Source organism: Dipodomys ordii, unplaced genomic scaffold (assembly GCF_000151885.1).
Source record: "Dipodomys ordii isolate 6190 unplaced genomic scaffold, Dord_2.0 Scaffold44, whole genome shotgun sequence".
NCBI lineage: Eukaryota > Metazoa > Chordata > Mammalia > Rodentia > Heteromyidae > Dipodomys > Dipodomys ordii.
The window spans coordinates 7,278,424-7,304,919 of NW_012267260.1; positions in this window are offsets into that span (position 1 = coordinate 7,278,424).

Sequence of the window (26,496 nt, forward strand, 5' to 3'; positions counted from 1 at the left end):
GAGTTAAGCTCTTAGCTGACCCTTCTACAGTGCACAGTGGCCCTAGGGTGGGGTTGGAGGGGAGAGTGTGGGGTGGGGAGGCTCCAGATGCAGGTCTTAGTCAGAGCCTGCAAATTCTTCACAACCTTTTTAGCTCTGATGCCTTCGAGAAGATTTTTCAAATATTTTGTTCAGGTGTTCTAGTGGAGTTATTGGTCTAGATCATTTAGTCGGCTATTATTAACTCTTGCATTTTTTTAAACATCAAAAAAGTCATGTTCTTTGACAGTCCTTATTTTAAAATGAGCCGTTCACTTGCAAACTTTTTTAAATCAGAAATTAATCTAGTCCAATTTCCCTTTAAAGGCTTAGGATCCCCATTAAGACGCTCCCTTACCCGGCCAGCTATGGTGGCTCCTGCCTGTAATTCCAGCTATTAGAGAGGCAAAGGATGAAGGATCAAAGTCTGAGGAGAGCCCCAAGCAAAGGTGCTATAAACACTATCTGAAAAAGCAAAAAAGCTTCGAGGCAAGGCTTGAGTGGTACAAGGCTCTGAGTTCAAGTTTGAGTACTGCCAAATACCAAAAAAAAATGTCCCTACTATAACCAAAACATAGCAAGACCCTAAAAGCTTGGGTATGTTGTTTGCTTTCAGTTATTGAGAGGAATTTTATATTTTTGCCTTCTGCTGCCTTTATCTCAATGAGAATTTCCTTCACAGCCTTTTGCCCCATGCTGACTTAATTCTCATGGCATATATGTAAATTACATAGGCAAAGTTTGCATATGGAAATGATGTGACTAAGAGGAGTATATGAAGTAAGAGTAGACACACTCAGATTCAGACGGGGAAAAGTCTGTGAGTAAAGGTCTAAATGATATTGTCAGACTTTCATCCGCCACTCATCCATAGCATCTTCAGCTGCTCAGAAGCCTTTTGATCTCAGTCCTGGCCCGGAAGGCGGAAGTGGCCAGGTGTGTGGGCCTGAGCGCATTGGAGGTGCACTTACCCTGACAGGTTCTCCTGGATGTGGAGGTCTGAGGACACAGCATTGCCCTGCCATAGCTTGGGGGCGCTGGCCAGCTCTAGGCTGCACCTTCTTTGTTTCGGAGGCCCCACCTTGTGTCCTAGCCAAGGAGACATAAGAAATCCTGGCAGAAAACTCAGCTCCCCGCTGCCCAGCGGAGATGACCACTTCATGGAGAGTGGAGAGAGGGAGGAGGAGGAAGACGAGAAGAAAGGTCCTCTTTCAGGCTTGAGCTGGTGTGGAGTGGCCGCCCCACGGCCTGCCAAGAGCTGACTCACCGGCCTGGGACGAGGCACCACAGGTGCACTCAGGCCAGCAGACAATAGGTGCCTGTTGGAAACAGCCCCACACCCCAGATGGACCATGGAGCCCAGGCAGAGACAGCCCCCCGGGGGAGCATGGAGGCTGGATGGGTGTGCAGAAGAGAGGGCCTCTACCTGGGCCTGGTTCTGAGCATCCCCAAGCCATAGGGAGCGGTGATTGTAGCTGAGGGATGGGAGCCTGGGGCCACGTCCCATGGGGATCCTGTCCCTTACCTCTCAGCTCTAGCTGCAGGAAGCATGCTGAGGGTGACATTGTAGGAGGTGTGTGCCTTTCCTGAACCTCATTTTAGCCCTCTCAGGAAACTGAGACTCAATGGTCCAACAATGCACAGGCTGCCCTGTGTAGCCTCTCAAGTAGACAGATGCAAACTCCGGCAGAGCGGAGCACATCTGGTCTGCTCAAGGGCTCAACAGAGGCCATGGGGGAAATGTGCTGGAGTGGGAGATGACCAGGGCCTGGCACAGGTGTAGGCAGTGTGGGAGACGCGGGTCAGGCATCTGGGGACTGAGACTTGGGGGTTCTTAGTGTAAGGTCCGCTCCTGGATGGCTAGCAGACTCCACCCTCCTCACAGCAAAGTCTCCACCCAGTACCTGCGTTACCTAGGCAACTGGGACACCTGGAAGAGGTCACATCTGCATCCGCTGAGGTCACATCCAAATTTGATGTGGCCACACCTTTCCCCCCCGCCCATACCCTAGATAAGGCCTAGCCCAGGCCCAGATGCTCTCTTGCTCTTGCTGCTCTTTTCTTGCTCTCTCTGTTCTATTCTAGCTCACTCTGTTCTTTTCTTGCTCTCTCTCTTTCCCAGCCACGTGGAGTGCCAACCTTGCCTGGTCCCAGCAGGTCTACTGAATAAACCTACCCCTTACCTGAATACCACGTGTGTGGTGCAGTTCTTACTCGGCTACCTCTTTTTAAAAACCTAACACTTAGGTGGTTCATGACTTTGCAGGTGGGGGTGGGATGGACACTAGGCCGTTCCTGGCTCTGATTTTTCCTATGTGAACTTGGGCGAGAGATGTTCTGGTCTTCCTTCTTGTCATCTGGAAAGTGGGAGTGAGCGCCCAGCCATGGGGGTGGTACATGTACTAATCGGTGATGGGAAAGTGGTTGGTGTTGAGCATTTGGCACAGTTCAGGACCAGCGCCCCTCACTCGGCCTGCTCTTTATTTTCTCTCTCCTCAGGGGCCTCCTCTGCCCCAGGCTGGGGGTCTCAGGCATCTGGAGGGGGAGGGACCATTTCTCCACCTCTCCAAGAGGACCCAGCACCTTCCTTTATCTCCTATCCCCTCTCCCAGAGCACTTTCTCTGCCTCTGCTCCCTGATAAGAGATGAGGTTCTGTTTTGAGACCGGGGTTCAAGGTCACCCTCCAGTGAGTCAGTAGCCAGCTCTCACTCAGGTTTCCTGTCTGTAAAGCAAGACTGTTGGGAGTCTCTCTCGCCCAGGAGCAGCCCAGATGGTGGTGGCTGTGGGGCATTCAGGCTGGCAGGAAGTAGCAACCCTTCCTCCCTCCCTCCTCCTGCCCCAGAGCCTGCTGGGGTGGTGGGCCTGCAGAGAGAAAACCCGGACCTTGATAAGGAATAGATGAGCAAATGCAAGTTTGTATGTTAATCCTTGTTCAGCCTGGGCTGGGAGAGGCAGGGCGAGGGGCTGGCAGGGGACCAGTCCTGTCTAGACCTCCAGCTGTTAAGGCGGCAGACTATTGATTTGCCAATTAGATGGGCAGAAATCAGGTCTGGCTCCTGAGGCTCAGGGATATATCTCCCAAGAGAGTGGGTCTATAGGACTGTGGCTTTAAGTGAATTCTAGAGGCTGATGCAAAGCCATCCTCAGGACCCACAGGGTGTCAGAGGAAGGGGCCCCTCTGGCCCACAGTTTAAGCAGTGAGACAGCAGGACTGGGTTCTCTGAGTTCATGGCTGGAAGTCCTTTGCCCGAACTCACTGCATGGCCCAGTGTCACATTGTCCTTGTGACCTTGCTAGCCCTGGTAGAAGGATGGAGAGAAAATTGAGTGGAGACACAGATCTAGTGTCTAGAACCTCATCTCTTACAAACATTATACCTAGCTGTGTTTGAGGTTCTCTGGTACATTCTCTAACTCACCAAGGCTGGCCCAATCAGGATTTTTTTTGGGAGGGTAGCAGGGGAGCAAGCTCAGGAATCTGTGTTCTTGTTGTTGTTGTTTAATGCTAGTACAGGGGTTTGACCTCAGGGCCTGAGTACTGTCCCTTATCTGTTATGCTCAAGGCTTGAGCTCTGCCACTTGAGCCATAGCTTCACATCTGACTTTTTGATGTTTGATTGGAGAGAAGAGTCTCCTGGACTCTCCTGCCTGGGCTGGCTTTGAACCTCAATCCTCAGATCTTGAGTAGCTCGGGTTACAAGCATGAGCTACCAGCACCTGGCTGGAAACTGAGTTCTTGATGATCCCTTCCCCCCTCATGACAGCTGACTCAGTACAAGAAGTCTGCAGGGTTGAGTCCTACCTGGGTGGTGACCAGGAGGACAGCATGGCCCCTACCTGCGCTGTGCTGCCTTCCCTGCCCCAGTGAACCGTGGGAGCAGGGGGGGGGGACAGGGCTCCTTGCTGCCTTTGGGGAGGGGGAGGGGGGCAGAGCCTCCCTGTCACTTGCTGCTTTCTTGGCAGGGTAGGCAGGCGGTGCCGGGCTGAGAGGTCGTCAAGGCTGCCTGCAGGCAGTGTGTGAGGGCCCTTGGTGGCTGCACGGTGCCTGGATCCCGAGCCGCGGTTCCGTGCCCACACGCAGCTGGGCGGCTCTGGTTCTCATTAACCTCTCTGGCCTCCAGGAAACCAAGGCTTGAGGCTGGCCCGCAGCTTTGTGGTTTGGGAGACGAGGGGAGGCCAAGTCCTCGTGTTCCTGGGGTCCCTGCATTCATAGGCCCGTCAGGTCACGTTTCTGTGCACACGTACACACACACATGCATGCACGTGTGTGCGTGTACACACACACTCACACAGAGTCACCCAGACAAACGTCCCCATGTATGCACACCATGGACTCTGCCTGGCTCTGAGAGGCTGGCCCTCCCCCACCTGTTCTAGAGGAGCTTCTAGAACAGTCAATGGGGGAGGCTCATAGACGTGGGGGAGCCCCATGGTGAGCCCCCTCCCCCTCTTTTGTTCCCCCAAGCCCCTAGAATCATGATTCTCACCCAGTGAAGACTGGGACTGATAACCAAGGAGGACAACTGACCAGGGCTGGTTCTATCTGGCTGGCCAGGCCTACACAGGTCAGGCTCGCCCACCTCAGCCTGACCTGAGACCCAGGGGCCCAGCCCTCCTCCCTCAGCAGCGGTTAGTTATGTCAGGCTCGGAGTGGGGGTGGCTGGCTGGGGACCGGAGGACCCTCCTGGGCTAGGAGGGGAGGGCATCAGAGGGGCCCTTGGGCCTTAGACATAGACCTGGCTGTCTTCCTCCGTAGGGTGAGTGGAGTTGTCCCTGGGGATAGGGTTCCCATCCTGACCTCCCCCCAGGAGCTCCTACTGGCGGTGACGGCCTTGGACAGTCCTACAAGGCTGGGTCCGACGCCATAGCACACACAGGACTGACACGCTGCTGGGTACACAGTAGGCACTCGAGACATGTTGCATATGCCACTGTTCCAGATTCTTCCATGTATTCAGCTGATTTCTCCCTTTCTGTTACAGACCTGTGAGGGTCTGTCATGCCCCAGAGAGGTGCCTCACTAGAAGCAGAGCTGTGGCCCAACTGGTAGAGCGCCAACCTTGAGCAAAAACATTGAAGGTCCTGAGGTCAAACCCCAGGACCAGCACAAAAAGAGGGGTATCACTCCAGCTTCCGGGACCCAAGAACTCCTGAGCTGCAGAGGCGGAAGTGTGAGACAGAGTCTCTGACCTGATGTGCCCCCTTCCGGCTCTCAGCACCCGCCCCACCCCTGCATCTGGTATGAGGGCCGGCCTCCATGAGTCCTGCTCTGAGAAAAAGGTCCGCTCTCCACATTCAGGCTACACATGGCCCAGGAAGGCTCCAGAGAAGGACGGCGGGCTAAGCCAGAATGTCCCTCCCTCCTTCAAAGATGGCCCACTCCCCCAGGCTGAGCTGGAGGCCAGTGGGACTGCCCAAGAATCCTGCCGGGAGGTGTGAGGCCTTGAGGTGTGTACTCATCTTAGTCTGCAGGGGTGAGGGAGGCAGGGTGGGGTTGCAGGGCTCAGCCACTGGCTTGGCCGGTCAGGGTTCGTACGGAGATATGACGCTCAAAAGCTGAGCCGGGTGCTGGTGGCTCACGCCCGTAATCCTAGCTACTCAGGAGGCTGAGGTCTGAGGATCATGGTTCAAAACCAGCACAGGCAGGAAAGCCCATTAGACTCTTATCTCCAATAAACCACTGGAAAACAGGAAGTGGCGCTGTAGCTCAAGTGGTAGAGCGCTCACCTTGAGCTGAAGAGCTGAGGGACAGCGCCCAGGCCCAGAGTTCAAGATGGCTGAGCCCTGGAACTAGTTACTTCAGGCCTCCCTTCCTTCCCTTCCCTTTCCATTCTGTGACACGAGAGAATAACAACTCTTCCTACTTGGAAAATTACCTGAGATATTCCATAGAAAACTCCGAACAGGGCGCGCGCTCAGCGGAAGTAGACAGGATCGCAGCAGACGGGGTGGAGGGGAACACGCACCCTAAAGAGCTTTAATTGACTGTTGACATTTGCTTTCCTGAGCTCCCCAGCCTTTTACGCCCTTTATCTCTCGTGCCTGGCACATCTCAGGGATGCAAAAGCATGTGTTGAAAGGAAAGACACATGAATGAGTGAACTAGGCAGAGTAGAGAAGCTTCTGGAAAGAGGAGGCACTTAGGAAAGTGCTCCCAAAGAGCAGGGCAGAGAGCTGGGGAGAAGCTGGGGGGCTTCTCAGGGCTATGGAGAGGTGGGGCAGGTGGGAGAGGGAGGCGGAGGGAGACCCAGGGCCAGGGCCACCACAGGAGCTGAATAACCCTGTCCCCTGGTCTGGGGAGGGGAAGGAGGAAGAGGGGAGGGGGAGGGCGCCTATGGAGGTAAGGCTCTCTGGGCAGGGGCAGGAGGGGCTAAGAGGGGCTGCCAGAACCCTTCCGGCTAGGCCTCCCTCCCCCTCCACATGAGTCTGGGTTTGGTTGTCAGTGGGAAAAAAGCCAGCCTCAGGCCACTCAGGCCCCTCAGCAGCAGAGAAATGGTGTTGGAGATAAGAGAATTTAAACAAATAAACTCTCCTAGGGGAGTCTGAGAAGAGAAAGGAAAAAGAGAAGTTCTCCTTTCCTCTCCCCTCCCTCTTCTCTTTTCCTTCCTTCCTTCCTTCCTTCCTTCCTTCCTTCCTTCCTTCCTTCCTTCCTGCCTGCCTGCCTCCCTCCCTCCCTCCCTCCCTCCCTCCCTCCCTCCCTTCCTTCCCTTCCCTTTCCCTTCGCTCAGTCACTCCTCTTTCCCTCTATCCCTTGCAATCTTTCTTCCTCCATCTTTCCTTCTTTACTTTCTCTTTATGAGCAATCCATTTTCTAGATTAAAAAAAGAAATCCCCAATAAAGTTGTTGGTGCTGTTTTTCTAGGCTGACAACGGAACTTACCTAATGATCTCCAAGGGTCATCCTGTCCATTTCCCTTCCTCAAAGTCCAACTGCCCGTCCTCAGGAGCCCCATTGGGGGGGGACACGGACCCCACCTTCCTCAGGAAGCCCCATGTGAAAGACAGGTAGTGAATGCATCCTATCACCCATTGCTTCTTCGCCATGGGGCCTGGCAGAGGGGCAGAGGGGGTGGCCCCGGGCGGCCAGGTGTGGCCAGGTGTGGGAAGCTTCAGGTAAAGGGCAGTGGACACTCCACAGAGCTTAGGCTGCTGTTCTGGCGCATGGCCACCCCTTCCTTGCCCCCGCCTGAGTGGTAAACACGGAGTGTGGCTGGGGCACAGTCTCCCCTGGAGCAGGGACAAGTGTGGGCTGGAGACGCAGATGCTGGAGAGGCCCACTGAGTGCTCTGTGGCTCTGTGGCTCTCTGGAGTCTGGTGGGAGAGAGGCCACAGGAGAGAAGCTGGCTTCCTTTGATAAGGGGCAGTCAGGCCGCCACATCCAGCAGAGAGCCAGCAGTGACAAGCCAAGCCTCCCGGCCCAGGGCCTGTGTGAGGAGGGGAGACAGGGTAGATCAGGCAGGGCCGGTTCTGGAGCTCTCAGCCAGGGGCCAGGCCTGGCGGGGTGAGAGGCCTGGAGATGGAGCCTCAGCCCTGTCTGTGACATGTGAGCTCTGGGGCTGCAGGGAGAGAGTGAAGGTGGGGATGAGGGGATGGGGGTGGGGGGAGAATGGGAGGAGGAGGATGGAGGCATGGGGGATGAGGGGGAGCAGGTAGGAGATGGGGGTGGGGGATGAGCTCCCAGCAGTACTTGCTGCTCCAGCTCATGGTGGTCAGTGCATAGCAGGTACATTCATGGGGTACTCACGGATGTTTCCCCCTGAACTCCAGAAATGTAAGAGGTTCCAGGGAAGCCAGGGACTCCGAGTGGCAGCGGTGCCTGTGACCTTCGCAGGTCAAGAGCCTCCCCACCGTGGGAACCAGAAATGAAAACAGAGCACAGGGAGGGGAGGGAAGTTGCCTAGGGTCACAGAGCATTGGACAGTCCTCATCTTCTGATGCAAGCTACACAGATCTGCGAAAGTCCAGCTTCCAGTCTGCATCCACTGCTACGCAGTGTGAGTGCTCACAGGTGTTCTGAAGGCCTGGGGGCTGTGGCCAGGCTTGTCCAGCAGAGGGACCCACTTGGGATGGCTCATCAATCCATTAGCTGCTCTTCTACTGGTGGCCCACAGGTGGTTCTCATTCTGGCCTGGCCTGGCGCTCTCCTGGGCCAGGAGAATCTACAACACAGCCAGGCCTTGGTATCCTCAGGGACATAGCCCAGGATGGTCAAGCAGACAGATCAACTTTCAACAAAACCACTCTCAGTCTTCAGCAGGCCCTGGGATCTCTTACAGTGGGACACGTCCCCACTGTCTTCCTTTCTAGAAAGAGAGCGAAAATGCCTGGGACAGCCAGCTGGGAGAAGGAGGAGCCCCGACATAAGTCAAAATGTCGGATGGAATACGAATTGGAGTGTGCTTTATGCAAATATATGTAAATAGGCATGCATGGGTGGGGCAGACCAGTAAAAATCAGGCCTTCAGAAAGTCTTGACAATGAAGCTCTGTTCTAATGAATGGGCTTGGCAGCCCCCTCCCCAGTATATCCTTGGACAGAATTTGGGTCTTTCTGCTAAACCACACACCCTCCCCCTCCTACCTCCTGGCCTCGGTGGGCTTTCTGCTGGCTTCGTGAGTTCTGGCCCTAGGGCTAGGGTCAGAGCATAGCATGGCCCAGATGCAGCCTTCCATGGGGCTCCTCCACCTGCCCCACAGTGCACCCCTGAATGCCCTCCATCTCCTGACCACTGCTGCCTCTTCACTGTCTGCCCACGCCCTGTGACTGACTGTAGTCTCTACCCCAGGCCCAACTGCCCCAGAAAAGGGGGTCAGAGAATGCTCTGCCCATCTGAAAGCCTCCCTCCTCTTCCCAGCCCAGCCAGCACACAGAAGATCCCCGGCTACAGAGGAACGACAGCACTGATGAATGAATCAACTCGAATTCCCAGGCACGGTCCTTTCCCTCCAGGGACCATCAGCACTCGCCAATCTTGAGGCTGTCTAAGGTGGAAGCAAGGCCATCTGTGCTCTTCCCTCATGTCCCCAATTAGCCTCAGATTGCTGCAGGCAGGGCTGTTCCCCATCATCTCTGTGGTTCTGGTACCTTCCACGGAGAGCTCTGGGGGTGTGGCTGGCTCCAAGAATGCATCACCATGAGGTTTCCAGGTGTCAGCTTACTTCCGACCCCTCTTGAATGAAATCTGAGAACTTGAGTGAAAAATGCAGGCTCATTCCTCTCTAGACTCAGAGCCTGGTATCCACTAGGCACTCCATACCCAGGATGGATGGATGGTGGATGGATGTAACAGATGGATGGATGACAGATGATGGCTGGCTGATGGATAATGGATGGATGATGGCTGATGGATGATGGGTGGATGATGGATGGATGATGGATGGATGGATGGATGGATGGTAGATGGATGATGAATGATGGATGGATGATGGATGGATGGATGGTAGATGGATGATGGATGATGGATGGATGGATGGATGGTAGATGGATGATGATGATGGATGGATGATGAATGATGGATGGATGATGGATGGATAGATGGATGGATGATGGGTGATGGGTGATGGCTGGATGATGGATGGATGGATGGATGATAGATGGATGATGGATGATGGATGGATGGATGGATGATGGATGATGGATGGATGATGGATGCTGGATGGATCATGGATGATGGGTGATGGGTTGATGGATGGTGGGTTGATGGATGATGGATAGATGGATAGATGGCTGCAAAGGGCTAATAAAGGCAAGAATGAAGGTGTGCATTGGTGAATACGTGAATGAAGAAATAAGTGGGGAGCCTGAGGAAACTCTTCCGTGCTGTGTGACATCATTGTCCCCAGCTCTTTACCCAGCACACATGTGTGCATGTATGTGACACACATATACACATATGACTCATGTTCAAGCTTGAGTTCCTCTCCCAACTTTGCCCCCAGCCTCTGCTGCCCTGCTCCCTCCACCCCCTCACAGCCCAGCTCCTTTGCTTTTCCAGGGACCTCCACCCCTTCAGTCCAGCTGTTTGATGGAGGGCCACATGGAACTGGGTGGTTCCCGCCCTTCCTCCCCCTTCCCCCACTTTTCTTTGTAGATGGGGGCTCCGTTCAGCTCAGAAGCAGGCCTGATCTGCTGGGGCTTGAGTCTTCTTCCTGCTACCTGCCGGAGTGCAGCCTTGATTTCTCCTTCTGTACCTTGGGGACAGTATTGGCAGTTGAGTATCCTATGACATTCTGACATCTGAAATAGAAGCAGCTGCTTGGTGGTACCTGGTGCTTCTCTTCTCTCCTCATCCATGCCGCCCTCCTGAAGCCCGGGAAGCTGCTATGCACCACGTCCAGGAGCACACGACAATCTGCCCGTAAGAGGACGAAGCTTTGAGGCTGGTTTAGTTTTGGCTTAGGTTGGGGGTGAGGGCTTTGAAACAGGATTTGTCCTCAGAACTGGAACTGGAACTGGAACACACACACACACACACACACACACACAAGCTCTTCAAAAAGAATAGCTCCAGCCGAGCGCTGGTGGCTCACGCCTGTAATCCTAGCTACTCAGGAGGCTGAGATCTGAGGATCGCGGTTCAAAGCCAGCCCGGGCAGGGCAGGAGAGACCGTGAGACTCCTATCTCCAATAAACCACCAGAAAACCGGAAGTGGCGCTGTAGCTCAAGTGGTAGAGTGCTCGCCTTGAGCTGAAGAGCTGAGGGACAGCGCCCAGGCCCAGAGTTCAAGCCCCATGACTGACAAAAAAAAAAAAAAAAGACTAGCTCCCACAGAAACAAAAGAGCTCCAGGTTAGACAGGAGAAAGAACTTCCCAATTCCAGAGGTTGAGGGAACAGGATGGAGGTTGAGCCAGGGCCACTGCTCAGTGCTAGACGCTAAGGGGGACTTTGAGAACAAAGGAAAAAAAGATTGTTTGAACTTATCTTCTGCTTCAACGTTTGCAGAGTGCTTCATTGTGTCGCAACCATGCGCAGCTCATCACAGAGGAAAACAAAGTTCTAAGAATCACGGGACCAGCCAAAGGCTGCCTAGCAGAGGTGTGGGGAGCCGGGGGGGGGGGGGGGCGGACAGTGCTGACTTATGAATAAGCTTGGATTCATGGCTCTCCTTCCAAGGTTTAACAAGTCAGCATATTTCATGTCTTCATCTCTTTATTCTTGCTCCGTGGTGCTGGGAGAGGAACCCAGGAGCTCACACAAGCTAGGCAAGCACCCTACCACTACCACTGAGCCCATCCCCTGTGGTTGGCTGGTTTAGGTTATGACTTTTGTCTTTACTGGGCTTTGAACTCAGGGCTTTGCACTTACTTGCTTTCTTGCTTAGGGCTGATGTTCTACCACTTGAGCCACGCCTCCAGTCCAGCCTTTTGCTGGTCCATTAGAAATGGCATCTGACAGACTTTTCTGCCAGGCCTGGCTTTGGACTGCAATCCTCTAGATCTCAGCCTCCTGAGTGGCTAGGATTACAGGCGTGAGCAACAGGCTCCTGGGATCATTTCTGAAGCTAAGGTTGAATGCTAATGTCTTTGCTTGGGTAAGAAGGAAAGAACAGGCGGCAAAGAGGTCTGTAGAATGGACTGTCTCCCAGACAAGGAGGATTATGGACAGCGTGAGAGGGGTCTGGCCCTGGAAGGCGCTGGGCCTCCATCAAAGGCGATGCCTCTTTGACCTCATCTGGGCGCTATCCTTTCCCTCCATGTGGCCAGACCTCCTCCTGCCCCCCCCCTGCCCCCAGCCAGGCCCATCTCCGCCTTGCTCCAAGCCTGTAAACAATGCGTTGTTGACAATCCGTGGGGGCTAAACACTCGATAACACAGTCCCCACCACGCCAGACATCTCTAACGGCAGGCAGGACCGGCTCTGCTCTGTGACCGGGATGCTTTGAATACATCATCCTGTCAACCCAGTTTATTATTCTTTCGCTCAAGATAAACTACAGCCGCCAACAAGGGGCTGTATAAATTCCAGGCTCAGTAGTCCAGCAGGCCTCTCTCTCTCTCTCTCTCTCTCTCTCCCACCACACACATACATATGCACATATATGTAAATCCTGCTGAATAAACACCGCCCCCTCCCTGGCCCCGCAGGTGGGTGTCTGGGGGCTCCCCAGCTCTATCTCATGGGGTGGTCCTGTGCAGTAGCAGGGAAACCTCAGGGGACTCAAGGCCTAGGCCTACCCCCAGGCCTGCGCCAACTTGTTCTGAAGCCAGAGAAGGCTTCTCCACAGGAGCCAGCTGTCCCGGGGGTCAAGCCTGGCCTCTTGACTCCTGGATGTCTGTCTGCTGGAGGCTGCGGCCCCACGTGGGTGGCCTGAGCCTCCACACCCCCGAAGGAGGGCAGAGAACAGATTTCCAGACTCAAGCAAGAAGACCCAGTGTTCATAGAGGGTGGACCCCCGATAACGTCCTTGAAAACAATTCGCATCCATCCTGGGGAGCTCACCCCCCCCCCACACACACAGGGGTTTATTCAGGAGAATGGGCAGAGGAGGGATTCCTGTGTCCCCAGAGCAAGCCCAGCCTTTCCACCCAGGGCCCGCTCTCACCTGGGGGCCTCAGTTAAAAAATAAAACAAAATAAAGATTGGAGTTCTGAGCCTAGTGTTGGTGGCTCATGCCTGTAATCCTAACTCCTCAGGAGTCTGAGCGCTGAGGATTGAAGTTTGAAACCAGTCCAGGCATAGACTGCAAGACTCTTATTTCGAATGAATTAGAAAAAAAAAGCCAGAAGTGGAACTGTGGTTCAAGTGGTAGAGTGCCAGCCTTGAGTGGAAAAAGCCAAGCAAGAGTGCAAGGAGCTCAAGTCTTAGTACTGGCACAGAGAGAGAGCCAGAGAGAGACAGAGAGACAGAGACAGACACAGAGACACAGAGACACAGAGAGACAGAGAGCCAGAGCCAGAGAGACAGAGACAGAGAGAGAGAGACAGAGAGAGACAGAGACAGAGACAGAGAGACAGAGAGAGAGACAGAGACAGAGAGACAGAGACATAGAGAGACAGACAGAGAGACAGAAACAGACAGAGACAGAGAGACAGAGACAGACACAGAGACACAGAGACACAGAGAGCCAGAGCCAGAGAGACAGAGACAGAGAGAGACAGAGACAGAGAGAGAGACAGAGACAGAGACAGAGAGACAGAGACATAGAGAGACAGACGGAGAGACAGAGAGAGAGACAGAGAGACAGAGACAGACAGAGACAGAGAGACAGAGAGAGACAAAGAGAGAGAGACAGACCGAGAGAGAGAGAGGTGAGGGGTGGGGGAGGCAAATGGGGCATTGCTCAACCCCCAGGGGAGAGGAGGAAGGAGAGCTCCTGACCTTGTGTCTGAACCCTGGTTCCCCACCCCATCCAACAGAAGCACCCACACCTGCCCTGAGTTCTGCTTTGCCAGGAAGGGGATCCTGGCAGCCGAGCCCCGGCTGTTGTTTTGGCAGATGGGCCCAAGGTCGGGCACCTGAGAGGGCACAACTTCTGTCATCCTGACACAGGAGAAGCAGGTGACCTTCCTGGTGATGTGGGCACAAGGACCTTGGTCTCAGCAGCGTGGGGGTGCGCTGAGAGACCCTGGCAGGGGCGCAGACACCTCTAGATGCCCAGCCTCATCTCCATCTCCTCACCCCAGATTTTGTGGACTGGAGGCTGGAGCTGTTTGCAGGCCGTGCTGATCTCACAGAAAGGGCAGCCCCTGTCACTGTGGCTTGGTGGAGGGGGGGCTGCCCAGATTGAGGAGGGGGGAAGCTTCTGGAACATGCAGGGGTTTGGGGGAGCCAATCGTGCATTGGTAGAGTGTCCAGAGCCAAGGGGTCTGCCCCCTGCCCTCGGGACTTGGATTACACAAATGAGTAAGTAGTTGGATGAATGGATTCCTTTCTAGAATTTACCTTCAGCCACTGCCTCAGGCTGTGTCTGCCTCTTTCCCAGTGTGTGTGTGTGTGTGTGTGTGTGTGTGTGTGTGTGAAACAGCAGCTCAACAGGCAAGATTCTTGTGAGCACCGACTGAATACGGACACAGTCCTGGGCGTCAGTCCCCCCCCCCACCACCCTGGGGGAAGGGGAGCTCCTGGATTTGTGGGCACCACACAGAGCAAATTGCTAAGATGAGGCTTGTTCAGGGGTATGGCGGGGTGGAGAGGGGGGCGTCAATAGGCCGCTTGGAGGCGGTGACGTTGGCATGAAGTCTTAAGGGCTGAAACTGGCCACGTGAAGCACAGGAAGACAGCTAGCCTTGTGCCAAGGCTGTGGAGGTGTGAGATATCCTAGGGCGTGCTGTGGAAGGCCCAAGGATTCGGGGTACCTGGGGCTCCACAGAAGGAAGCAGGTGCTCAGGAAAGTGGACCCAGGCCTGGGCAGCCTGTGAGAGCTGCCAGGCCCTGGGACTCTAAGGAGGAGGTGCTTTTGGTAGGAGGTGAGCGAGCGCAGTGCGATCGGCACTTTCTATTGTGTGTACCGGTACTGGGGCTTGAACTCAGGCCCCAGCTGCTGTCCTTTAGCTTTTTCACTCAAGGCCAGTGCTCTACCACTTGAGCCATAGCTCCACTTCCAGCTTTTGGGTAGTTAATCGATGAGTTGCACAGTCTTTCCTGCATGGGTTGGCTTCAAACCCTGATCCTCGAGCCTCCTGAGTAGCCTGGATGATGGGAGTGAACCATTGGTACCTGGCCTTCATAGGCATATTTTAAAGCAAGATCTGGAAGCTACAGATTGGTAAAGGGAGTGGAGGCTGAGACTGGAGGGCTTGGTGTAATGCGGGGGGGGGGGGGGGGGGAAGGGCAGGGAGGGGGGCAGAGCTGTGGAATTGCCTCCTGCCCTCCCTTGTGCCTGTCCAGCAGTCTTTTCCTTAGCCTGCTGGAGGAGGCTGAGGCTCAGGGCTGGGGTTGGGGCGGTTGTGATCTTTCCCCTACACTCAGAAGGACACTCTGCCGGGCCAGGCCTTGTTCAAAGAAAGTTTGCTGAAGGGCAATTGCCTGAGCTCTGTGGTTTTCCTTTCAAGAGGGAGCTGAGTTCATTGAACTCAAGGGCAAATCTGAACCCTTGTTCTAACTTAGCCGCAATCGTACAGTTAATGGGATTATTTCCTGCACACAAGAATGCTAAGAAAACATGGTAGAGTAAAGGCTGTTTGCAAAGGGCAGGCTGAAAGGCCAAGTTTGGCACCAGGAGGAAGTAGAGGGGGTGTGTCGCCCTGGGCCTGAGCAGTGTGGTACCATCCCAGCCTCTGCTGAGGGCCACGGTCTGACTTTACCTCTGCTGCACTCATGCTGGTGGCCTGATCACAGGGCTGCCTGTCCATCTGCATGGTCTCCACCAGGCCTATTGCGTAGGCTTTGATTAGGTCTGTCCTAGGCCCAGAGAAGGTCCAAGCTGGGCTTAAAGACTGGGTGGAGGGCTAGGAAGGTGGCTCAGTGGTAGAGCGCTTGCCTTGCATGCCTGAGGCCCTGGGTTCGATTCCTCAGCACCACATAAGCAAAAAGAAAAAAAGCCGGAAGTGGTGCTGTGACTCAAGTGGTAGAGCGCTAGCCTTGAGCTAAAGAGCTGAGGGACAGCGCCCAGGCCCAGAGTTCAGGCCCCACAACCGGACCCCCCCCCAAAAGAGACTGGGTGGATAGGGGGTCATACCTGTAATCCTAGCTACTCAAAAGGCTGAGATCTGAGGATCGAGGTTTGAAGCCAACGTGGGCAGGAAAGTCTATGAGATTCTTATTTCAAATTAACCACAAAAATGCAGGAAGTGGCGCTGTGGCTTGAGTGGTAGCTAGCTAGCTAGCCTTGAGCAAAAAAGCTCAGGGACAGTGCTCAGGCCCATAGTTCAAACCCTAGGAATCACACACACACACACACACACAGGGTAGATCAGGTCTATTCTTTTTTTTTTTTTTTGGGTCCGGTCGTGGGGCCTGAACTCTGGGCCTGGGCGCTGTCCCTCAGCTCTTCAGCTCAAGGCTAGCGCTCTACCACTTGAGTCACAGAGCACCACTTCCGGATTTTTTCTTTTTGCTTATGTGGTGCTGAGGAATCGAACCCAGGGCCTCATGCATGCAAGGCAAGCGCTCTACCACTGAGCCACCTTCCCAGCCCGATCAGGTCTATTCTTGTCTTGGGTCATACAGCTAGTTTTGACAAGATCTGGTGGGGACATTGAGGCACAGAGATGGCAAATGACTTTCCCCGGTCATCCAGCAAGTTAGTAGATTGTAGTGGGGAAACTGAAGCCCAGTGAGGAAAAATGGCTTGCCAAGGCTCCCACAGCCTAAAGGAGGTGAAGCCCAGGACCTATGCTGGCCTTTATCTCTCTCCACAACACATAGCTCCCCACTCGTCAGCCCTGAGCACCCCTCTCCCCCCTCCCCCTCCCTCCACAGAGGCCACTGTGGGTCCCGCCCTCCATTTGTCCTGTCTCAGTCACCCCTGACTGCTGTCTGCACGCCCCTCCGCTCGGCCCCTTTAGATCTTATCAGTCCTGCCCAGCCCACCCAGGGGTCCTCACCTGAGCATCCCAGGGCATCCGTGTGCACAGGTGCACGGGTGGGTGGAGCCGGGAGACATTCCAGCAGAGAAGAGACAATAGTGAGGTGAAGAAGGTCCCCTTCCTTCACACCCGTGGGTAAATCATTACCCGGGTTACACAAAGCCATCATTGAGCAGGTCTTGTCACTGCCCCGTGACATAGGACTAAGGTGCCCATGTCCCTCGCCAGCCTTGAGATTGGGTTACCCCATCTGATCCTTCCTCCATCCACTCCTCTGGGTGCCCATTGTAATGTATAATGGGGGGCATGATGCAACCTGCTAATTACATTGCTCGATTTTGAACACATCCAGGCTTCTCTGAGTCAGGCGGGAGGCGGGGGCAGCGGAGGGCGCCGCGCGGCAGATGATCAGGGCCGGGTTATTCTGCTCACGCTCGGCTCCCGCCTCCCGGGCCTGCATCACCTCCTGCCTCCTATTTCTCAGGAATTTTTTAACAGCCTTTTTTTTTTTTTTATGGGCTGCTCCCTCTCGTTAGCTAATGAATGAGTGTGGGCCAGCGTTGGGGAAGGCTTTGTGCCTCTATTAAATGTTACATGATTGCAATTATGAGTTAACAAGGGACAGCTAATAAAAAAAATATAATCTATTTTGCGGCCTGGGGCAGACCGGAGATGGGCTGCCTGGATCTCTGGCTGAATAATTCAGAGCTCTGAGGACCAGGCACTGGCCGGGGAGGGAAGGATGGACGCTGGGGGGCTTGGCCAGGTGGGACGGGGCAGGCAGAAAGCACATCAGCTCCACTTCCAGCCCTCGGCTGCGGTGCCCTGCCGTGCCACCTCCCCCCCCCCCCCCCCCAGACAGATGTCTAGACAACTGCTGCTGCTTCTTGGCAGCCCTGGCTGGGCCCACCATTGCCCTGCAGCCTCCCCCAGTGCATGGCAGAGTGAGTTTTCACAGACAAGAGGCTGCCATGCCCCCGTCCCACTTGCACCTTGCGTGGGTGGAGTTCCAGCACCTCCCTTTTACCATGGAGCCCCCACAGCCATATCTGTCTCCACCAAAGCTTGGAGAAGGAGGCGGCCGGGCCTCCGGAAGATGGGCATCCCTGAGAATTGAGCAGATGCAGGGGGTGAGGTGCACAAGGGGTGGCAAGCCTGCATGTCCCCAGCCAACTCTTGCTGTCTCTCTTCTGACCTGGCAGTGCCAAGGCCAGCGGGCCAGGTAACAAAGCCATGCTGTTCTGTTCATCCAAAGCTGGGGACCGGCCCCTGGGGGCTGCCGTGTGGTGTCCCAAGCATGCTCACTGAGCCTTGCAGGCACCACGTACACAAGCGGTGCTCAGTAAGTGTGCAATAATCCACAGGGAAGGGGAAAGTCATGGAGGGTGTCCGAAGTGTGAACACAACAGCCAGTGTGCCTCCTGCAGAGCTCGTGTGCTAGAGGAACAAGGCTCCGGAGCTCTTGGTGTGGGGGAAGTCACACTTCCTCCCTGGACCTCACAGTCCTCACTTAGCCATGTTCTCTGGCATTCTGAGTGGACTCCAGCTAAGTACTTCAGCCTTGCTGAAGCTGTGCACCTCTGTAAAGGAGCCATTCTCTGGCAGACTGGCATTCACTGGGCACTCACTGAACACTGCAATTGACATGTTGCCAAAACTCAATGCATTCCAAACATTCAGTGTGGGTCTTGTTAACTCAATGCCTCCTATATGTTAACGGGCGTATTAGCCTGTTTATTGTTGATATAACAAAACACCTGAGACTGGCTATGTGATAAAGAAAAGAGGTCTGTTTGGCTCACCACTTTGGAGGTTCGAGACATCTTCTTGGCTCTGGTGAGGGCTTCATGGTGAATGGTCTTACATGGGCACCAGAGCTATGTAATAGAGATAACATGATGAGCAAGGAAGACAGAGATTCAGGGGTCAAGCTTGCTCTCGATCCCATCCTCCTTCCTGGGACTAACTCACTCCATACAACCAGTATTCATCCCAGTGCTCCAGTGATTTGTATCATCTTCCACTAGGTCTGCAGCTTAAAGATTCCACCACCTCCAACATGGCCCACTGGAGACCATGCCTCCAACACAAACCATGGCACCAGCATTTGCCTATCAATGCTACTGGCAGGACTTTTTTTTAAGAAAAAACAATACTGAGGGTTAAACTCAAAGCCTTCTACTTGCTAGGTAAGCACTCCACCACTTAAACCATGCCACCAGCCACTTTTTGTTTGGTCGTGTGTGTGTGTGTGTGTGTGTGTGTGTGTGTGTGTGTGTGTGTGTGTGTACCAGTACTGGGGCTTGAACTAAGGTCCTGGGAATGGTCCCTTGGCTTTTTTGCTCAAGTCTGGTGCTTTACCACTTGAGCCACAGCTCTAATTCAGGTGTTTTGGTGGCTAATCGGAGATAAGAGTCTACAGACTTTCCTGCCTGAGCTGGCTTTGAATCATGATCCTCAGATCGCAGCCTCCTGAGTAGCTAGGATTATGGGTTTGAGACTCCAGTGCCAGGCATGCATGGGTTATTTTGAGGTATTTCTTTATCCCTGGGCTGGGCTGCCCTCCCCCTGTGAATGCTTCCCCATGTCACTGGGGAGGGCAGGTGCACTCCACTGTGCCCTGCTATTAATTGAGATAGAGTCTTGCAAACTTTTCCCAGGCTGGCCTCAAACCTCCCAGTCTCCACCTCCTAAGCCAGACTTGCAGGAGCGAGGTGGGGGGGGGGTAACGAAGGCCAGGGAGGCCAGAGAGCTTAGAGCCAATACCTAGGAGTGTGGGGCTGGACTGAGCTGTCTGTGCCTGGGCTCTGGCCAACAGTTGGGACAGGCTGAGGCCCCCGCCCCATCTCTCCTGCTCTGGTGACAGCAGGCAGGCGGCTGTGGGTTGCGAGCTGGCAGCAGCGAGGGCAGGCCTGGCGACAGAAGGAACACAGTCTGAGGCTCTCCCCGAAGTACGTCTTCAAGCGCTGCGGCCAGCCTGTGGGCGCCGGGGAACCGCAGCCGCCCACGTCTCCGTGGCTGGGCCAGCCCCGAGCGGGAGGCCCAGCTGGCAGTGGCAGGGTGGCAGAGGGTCATGTAGGCACAGCAGTAAGTCGGGGTTGCAGGGAAGGCTGTGCTGGGCTCACCCACAGGAAGCCTCAGCCAGTGGCAGCAGCGACTACATCATGTGCAAGGTCCTTGTTCAAAAGAACTTCAAGGACTGGGAGTGTGGCTTAGTGGTAGAGTACTTGCCTAGCATGCATGAAGTCCCGGGGTTCGAGTCCTCAGTACCACATACACAGGGAAAAGCCAGAAGTAGTGCTGTGGCTCAAGTAGAAGAGTGCTTAGCCTTGAGAAAAAGAAGCTCAGGGACAGTGCCCAGCCCTGAGTTCAAGCCCCAGGATGGGGGGAGGGGGGCGGTAAGGGGCGGGGGAGGAAGAGCTTCAAGACAGTGTGCATTAAAACAAACATGGGATCTTCACAGTGTGAGACCTCAGGTCTCAAGCCCAGGCAGCCAGGCCAGGCCAGTGGGCAGCTCACACAGCTCCTGGCTCAGAGCTTCATGGCATGGCCCCTGGGTGGTGGGTAGCGCGCGATCGTCCTGGCATAGGTGAGAACCACGGAAGCCAGTGGGAGGCGCCACAGAGCCTGCAGAGGGCCAGGCTTCAGGGGGCTTCCTGCTGCGGACCTTTTCATGGGTCTGTGTGTGGACGGACAGACAGATGGACACAAAAAGCAGGCATTTGGCATTGGGTACAGCTGATCTCACCTTGAGAAGGTTGAGAAGGAAGCCCGGGCTGTACGGAAGGCAGACCTCAACCGTGCAGCTGTCCAGCACAGGGCGGCTGGGACTCCAGGGGAGGACTCTGAGCCTGCTACGGAGCCTGCTGGCTCTTAGCAAGGTGGATGACTTTGTTTACTGTCCTGTGGTCCTCAGGGCCACTCCCCAATTTGAGTCTCCAACGGGGGATAGACGCTGTCCTGGGGATGTCCAGGAAATACAGTCGACAGGGAAAGCATCGATTTCTGTCTCCATTGTTCCAGGGCTGTCCTGATGCCCAGTCTGGCCTTGGTTTGCAAAGGGGTTGAACACACTCCACTCACCCATGAGTTTGGCCGTACATCTCTGCATGACTGTGTCACGGAAGGGACACGTATGAGAATACGCACATACAGGGTACGTATATAGATGTATAGATGGCTATATATAGGTGAGCTGGTGTAGACAGGACAGGCATCTTGTGCACGGGGACATACACACTTGTGGGACGTACGCACACTTCCAGGTCTTTTGTTACCTGTGAGAGGCTCCTGATTGCATGTTTCCAGAGGATATAAGGCACAACGATGCCCCCGTACCTAGGAAGGGCCTGGTGAAGGCTGGCTGTTACTACTTTCTTGGCTGCTGCAGTAATGGGCACCAGGGCTGGTTCTGAGAGCAGAGCCAGAGCCTACATCCAGATAAAACCAGGAACATGATGGGCTGCGCTGGCCAACGAGCTGAGGAGGGAGGGGGGCAGGGCTCCGTGGCCCCCTGGAGCTCCCAGGCTCCTCCGAGGATCCTGGGCCATCTGCCAAGGAAGCCTGATTGGAAACACACAGTGGGACACGGCATGGTGGCGGCAGCCCCTCCTGGGACCAGGGAGCTGGGCCCCTGGGGCCACCCACTTACTGCTGGACCAGTGGCCACGCCAGGCGAGGTAAATCACCCAACACTGCCCCCCTGGAATGTGGCCATTGTGAAAGGTAGCACGCATGTTACTGCTACAAAAACACCATTAAACGCTTTATGATGGCACAGCTTGGCAGCTTCAGAGACCCCTACGGGGGGTGGGGGTGGGGGGGGTAGGAGAGCCTGCTACAATGCGGCTGGCCAGGGGAGTGATGAGATTTTTACTTCGGTAAGAGCCAGATCCTTGGCCCTTTCCAGCAGCCACTAAGGACGATGCTGCACTGGCCCCAAGCAGCCTCTGTTCTGGAATTTGGGTAAGTAGAAGAACAACAAAATCCCTTCTGCTTGCTCTTAGCCCTCATTCTTCAGCCTGATTTGCAAAGGACATTGGTGCCAGTATCTTAGCTTCAACTCAGAATCTCCTGTTTCTCTCAGCTTTCTAGATCCTGGCTGGTGCTCTACCACTTGAACCACACCTCCGCTTGTGCTTTTTTTGCCAGTTAATTGGAGACAGGGCCTTGTGAACTTTTCTGCCTCAGTTGGGTCTGACATGCAAGCCTCTAATCGCAGCTTACTAAGTAGCTATGATTATAGCTGTGAGCCACCAGCACCCAGAGATTCTGTCTCCAAAATAGCTAGCATAGGGCTATCGGCATGGCCCTGAGCAAGCAAGCCAAGCAAGCGCGAGACCCTGAGTTCAAACTCTGCTACAAAATGACCAGCAAAAAGCAGTAGTGGCTGGGCACTGGTGGCTCATGCCTAATCCTAGTTACTCGGGAGGCTGAATTTGAGAATTTCAGTTCAAAGCCATGCTGGGCAGGAAAGTCTATGAGACTTTTACCATCAATTAACTACCCAAAAGCCAAAAATGGAGCTGTGGCTCAAAGTATTGGAGCACTAGTCTTGAGCACAAAGGCTCAGGGACAGTGCTCAGGCTGTGAGGTCAAGCCCAGGACCAGAACAACAACAACAAAGCAGGAATGGACATGTAACATGTAAAATGGCCCAGTAAGCCACTTCAAAACTTCTTCTGGACTCTACTCATAGCCAAAATTTCTTACAAGGATCAGCATCTTCCCCTCCCCAAGCACCCCCTTCAGAGGGGTCTTCACCCCCCCCTATGACATCTTTGTAAGGAGGAGTTCTATGGATTTTGGCAGTGTCACCTACCCAATATCACATGGCCACATGGCGTGGTTTCCCTACCTGCAACATTTCTTGGATCTCTTCTGTTCCACCCCCTCCCTCCCCACCAACCCCTAGGAACCACAGATCTGTCATCTCTATAGTTTCCCCTGTCCCACAGGGTCCTGTAGATGGAATCATATCGATGCTGGCTTCTTTCTCTCAGCAATACCATGTAAGGTTACACATGTCTTAGAGTTCCTTCCACCTCATTTCTACATGGTGCACATGGCATAGATGAACCACACTGTGCACATAGCCACTCAGCAATGACACTGCCCCCTCCTTACTTTTGGAACTATGTTTGTGACAATTCTGTATAACTTGTTGTCAGTCCTCAAGTGCTGACTTAAGTGCTGATGTACATTTTAAGCTGAGTAAATACTTAAGAATGCAATCAAAGGAATCCTAGGGGAAGATGTGTTAGCTTGTGTAGGAATCCACCACACTGGCTTTCTAGGCGGCTGTACCATTTTGTTTCCAACTGATAGCCTCAGCGTTTTGGATTTCAGTTAGTCTAAAGGTATTTTTATTTATTTATTTTTGTGCCTATATACTGGGGCTTGAATTCAAGGCCTTGTGCTCTTGCTAGGCTTCCTCTCCCTCTCCCCCTCTCCCTCTTTCCCTCTCTCCCTCTCTCCTCTCCCTCCCTCTCTCCCCCTCTCTCCCACCCTCTCTCCCTCCCTCTCTCTCCCTCTCTCTCTCCCTCCCTCTCTCTCTCTCTCAAGGCTGGAAATTTACCAGTTGAACTATAGCTCCACTTCAGGCTTTTTGCTGGTCCATAAGAGTCTCATGGACTTTTCTGTTCGGGCTGACTTAGAACTGCGATCCTTGGATCTCAGATGTGTGTTCTAAGGAGCTCAAATGACCAGTGTGAGCCACCAGCACTTGGCTTTCTAACAGCATTTTTATAGAAGAAAAAAGTGTTCTGAGAAAGGAAGTCATAGAGTGGCAGAGGCATTGAATGCTCCCTGAACCCCTACCTGCCCCCCAATACTCACCAGACCCCTCACCTCGGGACCAGTAGTGGCCAATAGGCACAGGAGAAACATGACCTGTCATTTCTTGACCAAAGCATTGTCTATCAGGCCATCATCCTTTGGCTCTTTTCTGCCCTTGAAGCAGGAACTATGGAGACGAGGTGTTGACATTCATTATCACCAGTGTCCAGTGTCCCACAGCAACCACTGGAGCAGAGCCCTAGCCAGGCTGCCTTGACCAAATAACATGAGCAGAAAATAAACCTTTGCTGTGTTTAGTGCGCTGAGGTGTCCGTGACTCTGTCCCTCAGTGACAACATGGCCCATCCTGCCTTACACAGCCAGCTGCTGGGTCATGCACAGGAAGATGGACACCATGAGAGGCCCAGATGCTTAAAGTAGAGCAGTGCCGGCTGGAACCGGGGGCCTGGCGCTCCCCCATGAGCTCCAGCCCCTCCCAAGTCATTGCTCTTGTGTCTTCTTGAGGAATCTCCGCTCCCCAGGCAAGCATGCTCTCTGGCTTTGTCTCCCCAGGAGTGAGACAGGAGGGCCATCTAATTTTTCCCAACAACAGATCAGTCACTGAGAGATGCTAAAGACAGATACTCTAAAGCCAAACCCTCGAATCCCTGTCTGTCCTCCTCAGCTAAGAGGAAGCATGTTAGAAGCCATCTGTAACATACATCCATACATCCATACATACATACATGTGTGTGTGAAGAATATACATACACAAACAATTAATTTTTTTAGATTTTTTTTTGTCAGTTGTGGGACTTGAACTCAGAGCCTGGACTCTGTCCCTGAGCTTTTGCACTCAAGGCTAGGCTCTCCCACTTTGAGCCACAGCACTACTTCTGGTTTTCTGGTGGTTAATCAGATATGAGGGCTGGGAATGTGGCTTAGTGGTGCTTGCCTAGCATACATGAAGCCCTGGGTTCAATTCCTCAGTCTCCCATAAACAGAAAAGGCCGGACGTGGTGCTGTGATTCAAGTGGTAGAGAGCTACCACTTGAGCGAAAGAAGCTCAGGGACAGTGCTCAGGCCTTCAGTTCAAGCCCCAGGACTGACAAAAATAAATAAACTTAAAAATATTCAAGGTTAAGAGTCTCACAGACTTTCCTGCCTGGGGTGGCTTTAAATTGTGACCCTCAAATCTCAGCCTCCTGAGTAGCTAGGATGACAGGGGTGAGCCACTGGGCCTGGTTTTATCTTCTCTATGTTCTGAGTCCCAGCTTTGCTTTCCAGATCTCCATCTGCCCAGAAAAACAGGCCTCCTAGGATTGACGAGGCCCCTCCCCAGGCCACCTGGCCAGTCACAAGAGAACCCTGGGTGCTTACCCCAGTGTTCAGGGTGGGTGCGGGGAGGGGGAGGCATCCCTCCCATGGAGAATGAGACTTTCTCCTGTGAAATGGCTGTGCAATGCTTGGCAGAGCTCAGAACTCAAACCTTGACCTCATTAGTACACTGTTCTGGACAATGGTCTTAGAGCAATGCAATGATGTTAATTAGGAGCTGATTTCTTTCATCCCTGGTCTTGTAAAATGAGTTCACTTGCTTTCCTCCCTCCTTCTCCCAGGGACCAGAAACCCCTGGGGAGGTCATGGCAGGGGTGGGGCAGGGGCAGGGCAGGGGCCAATGGGAGAACAGACTGGATTCTGGGATTGCACAGACGTGGAGCTTGCTTCCTGGCTGCCGTGACCCTGGGTAACCTTTCAGAGCCTGGGATTAGGTAAGGATTATGGGTTTGGCACTGTGCCTGGTCTGAAGGAAGATCTCAGTAAATTGTAGCCATTGTTATCATTAGCCTTAATTACTATTTTAGTCTATCAACTGAAGGATGGTCTTCCATGGCGCTACCTCACCCCTTGGGAGAAAGTAGAATGTAGGCCAGAGTGGTCCAATGGAACTTTCTCCAATATGGTGGCCATTGGAGCCCGTGGCCAGTGGAAGAACCAAATTGCACCCACACTGCATTTGAAGGACTTCAAAGTTAAGCAGTGCATTTGAACCGCCTAGGTTCTGCTCCTGCTGCTTCCTAGCTAGAAGACATTGGGGGGCTCACCCACTGGGGGGCTCTGGGTTTTCCCTTCCTGTGTGGGAAGGGTAGAAATGGAGAAAGTTCATTAAGACCTCCCCATCCCGGACATGTTTAATTAAGGAATGTCGGCCTCTGCCGCAGCTGTGTGCAGCACTGGGCTCACTCTGTAACCGCTGGCGCCCGTTCTCAGTGGACACCACATCTGGAAGGCATGCCTACCCGTCCCACTCGAAATCTCTCCTGGGCCCAAGCCCAAATGGAGAAAACCACTCTCCACTCTCCCCACAGTGGTGGGACTGTCGCCCTTCTCAAGAGAGGGGCCTGAGGAAGATAGGCCAGGCCACCGGAGAGAGGGGTTGCAGGGCTCAGGGTGTGGCCGGATTCCAGTAGTCCTGGAACCTGTCCCCTCCACCCCCTCTCCAAACACTGGGGTTTGATCGATCTGGATCTGTCTGCCCAGACCAGCCATGAAGCCAGAGATGGGAGGGCTCTGCCGGAAAGCAGCGGACTTCTAAGAAAAGGGCGGATCATGTACAAAGGCAGGGCCCAGGGCCCAGAAGCCGGAGAGTTCAGAGCCAGGGAGCCAGGGGTTTGGAATTTCCCCTTTCTTCTCTCCCAGATAAGGAACAGAGTTGTCTACTTTGGGGAGTGGGTGCAAACCTGTGGCTTCTCCCTTCAGCTTCTTCACAAACCCAGGGAAGCGGAGGGGCAGCAGGAGAGCAAGGGCCGCATGGGGGATTTCCAGACCCCAGGACTTCTTGGTGTCCCCAGGGTCACAACCTCAACCCTTCACCCCACCCTTAAGAATTAAATAGCATCAGAAGCCAAGGACCCTCAGAAGGACTATCAAAGCTGTGTCTTCTTCCTGGCTTCCTCCCCGCCTGTCTATAGGCAATGGCAGGCCCCAAGGCTCCCAAGTCAGCTGATCTCCATCTCCCAGTGCAAGGACCGAGTCCTCTCATGCCCCAACACCAGGGACTCCTGCTTCTGCAGTCAGAGCCCCAGAGGGAAACCACAGTCCCAAAGCAAAGCATGGAGTGGAGGTGCCCAGAACACCCCTGCAAGGCAGGCCCCCCCGCCAGAGAAGTAAACTTCCCCTCCGCCAGCCCTGCTCCTCCTGCGGGAAGCCCCCAGGGACCTGTGTTCAGCCAC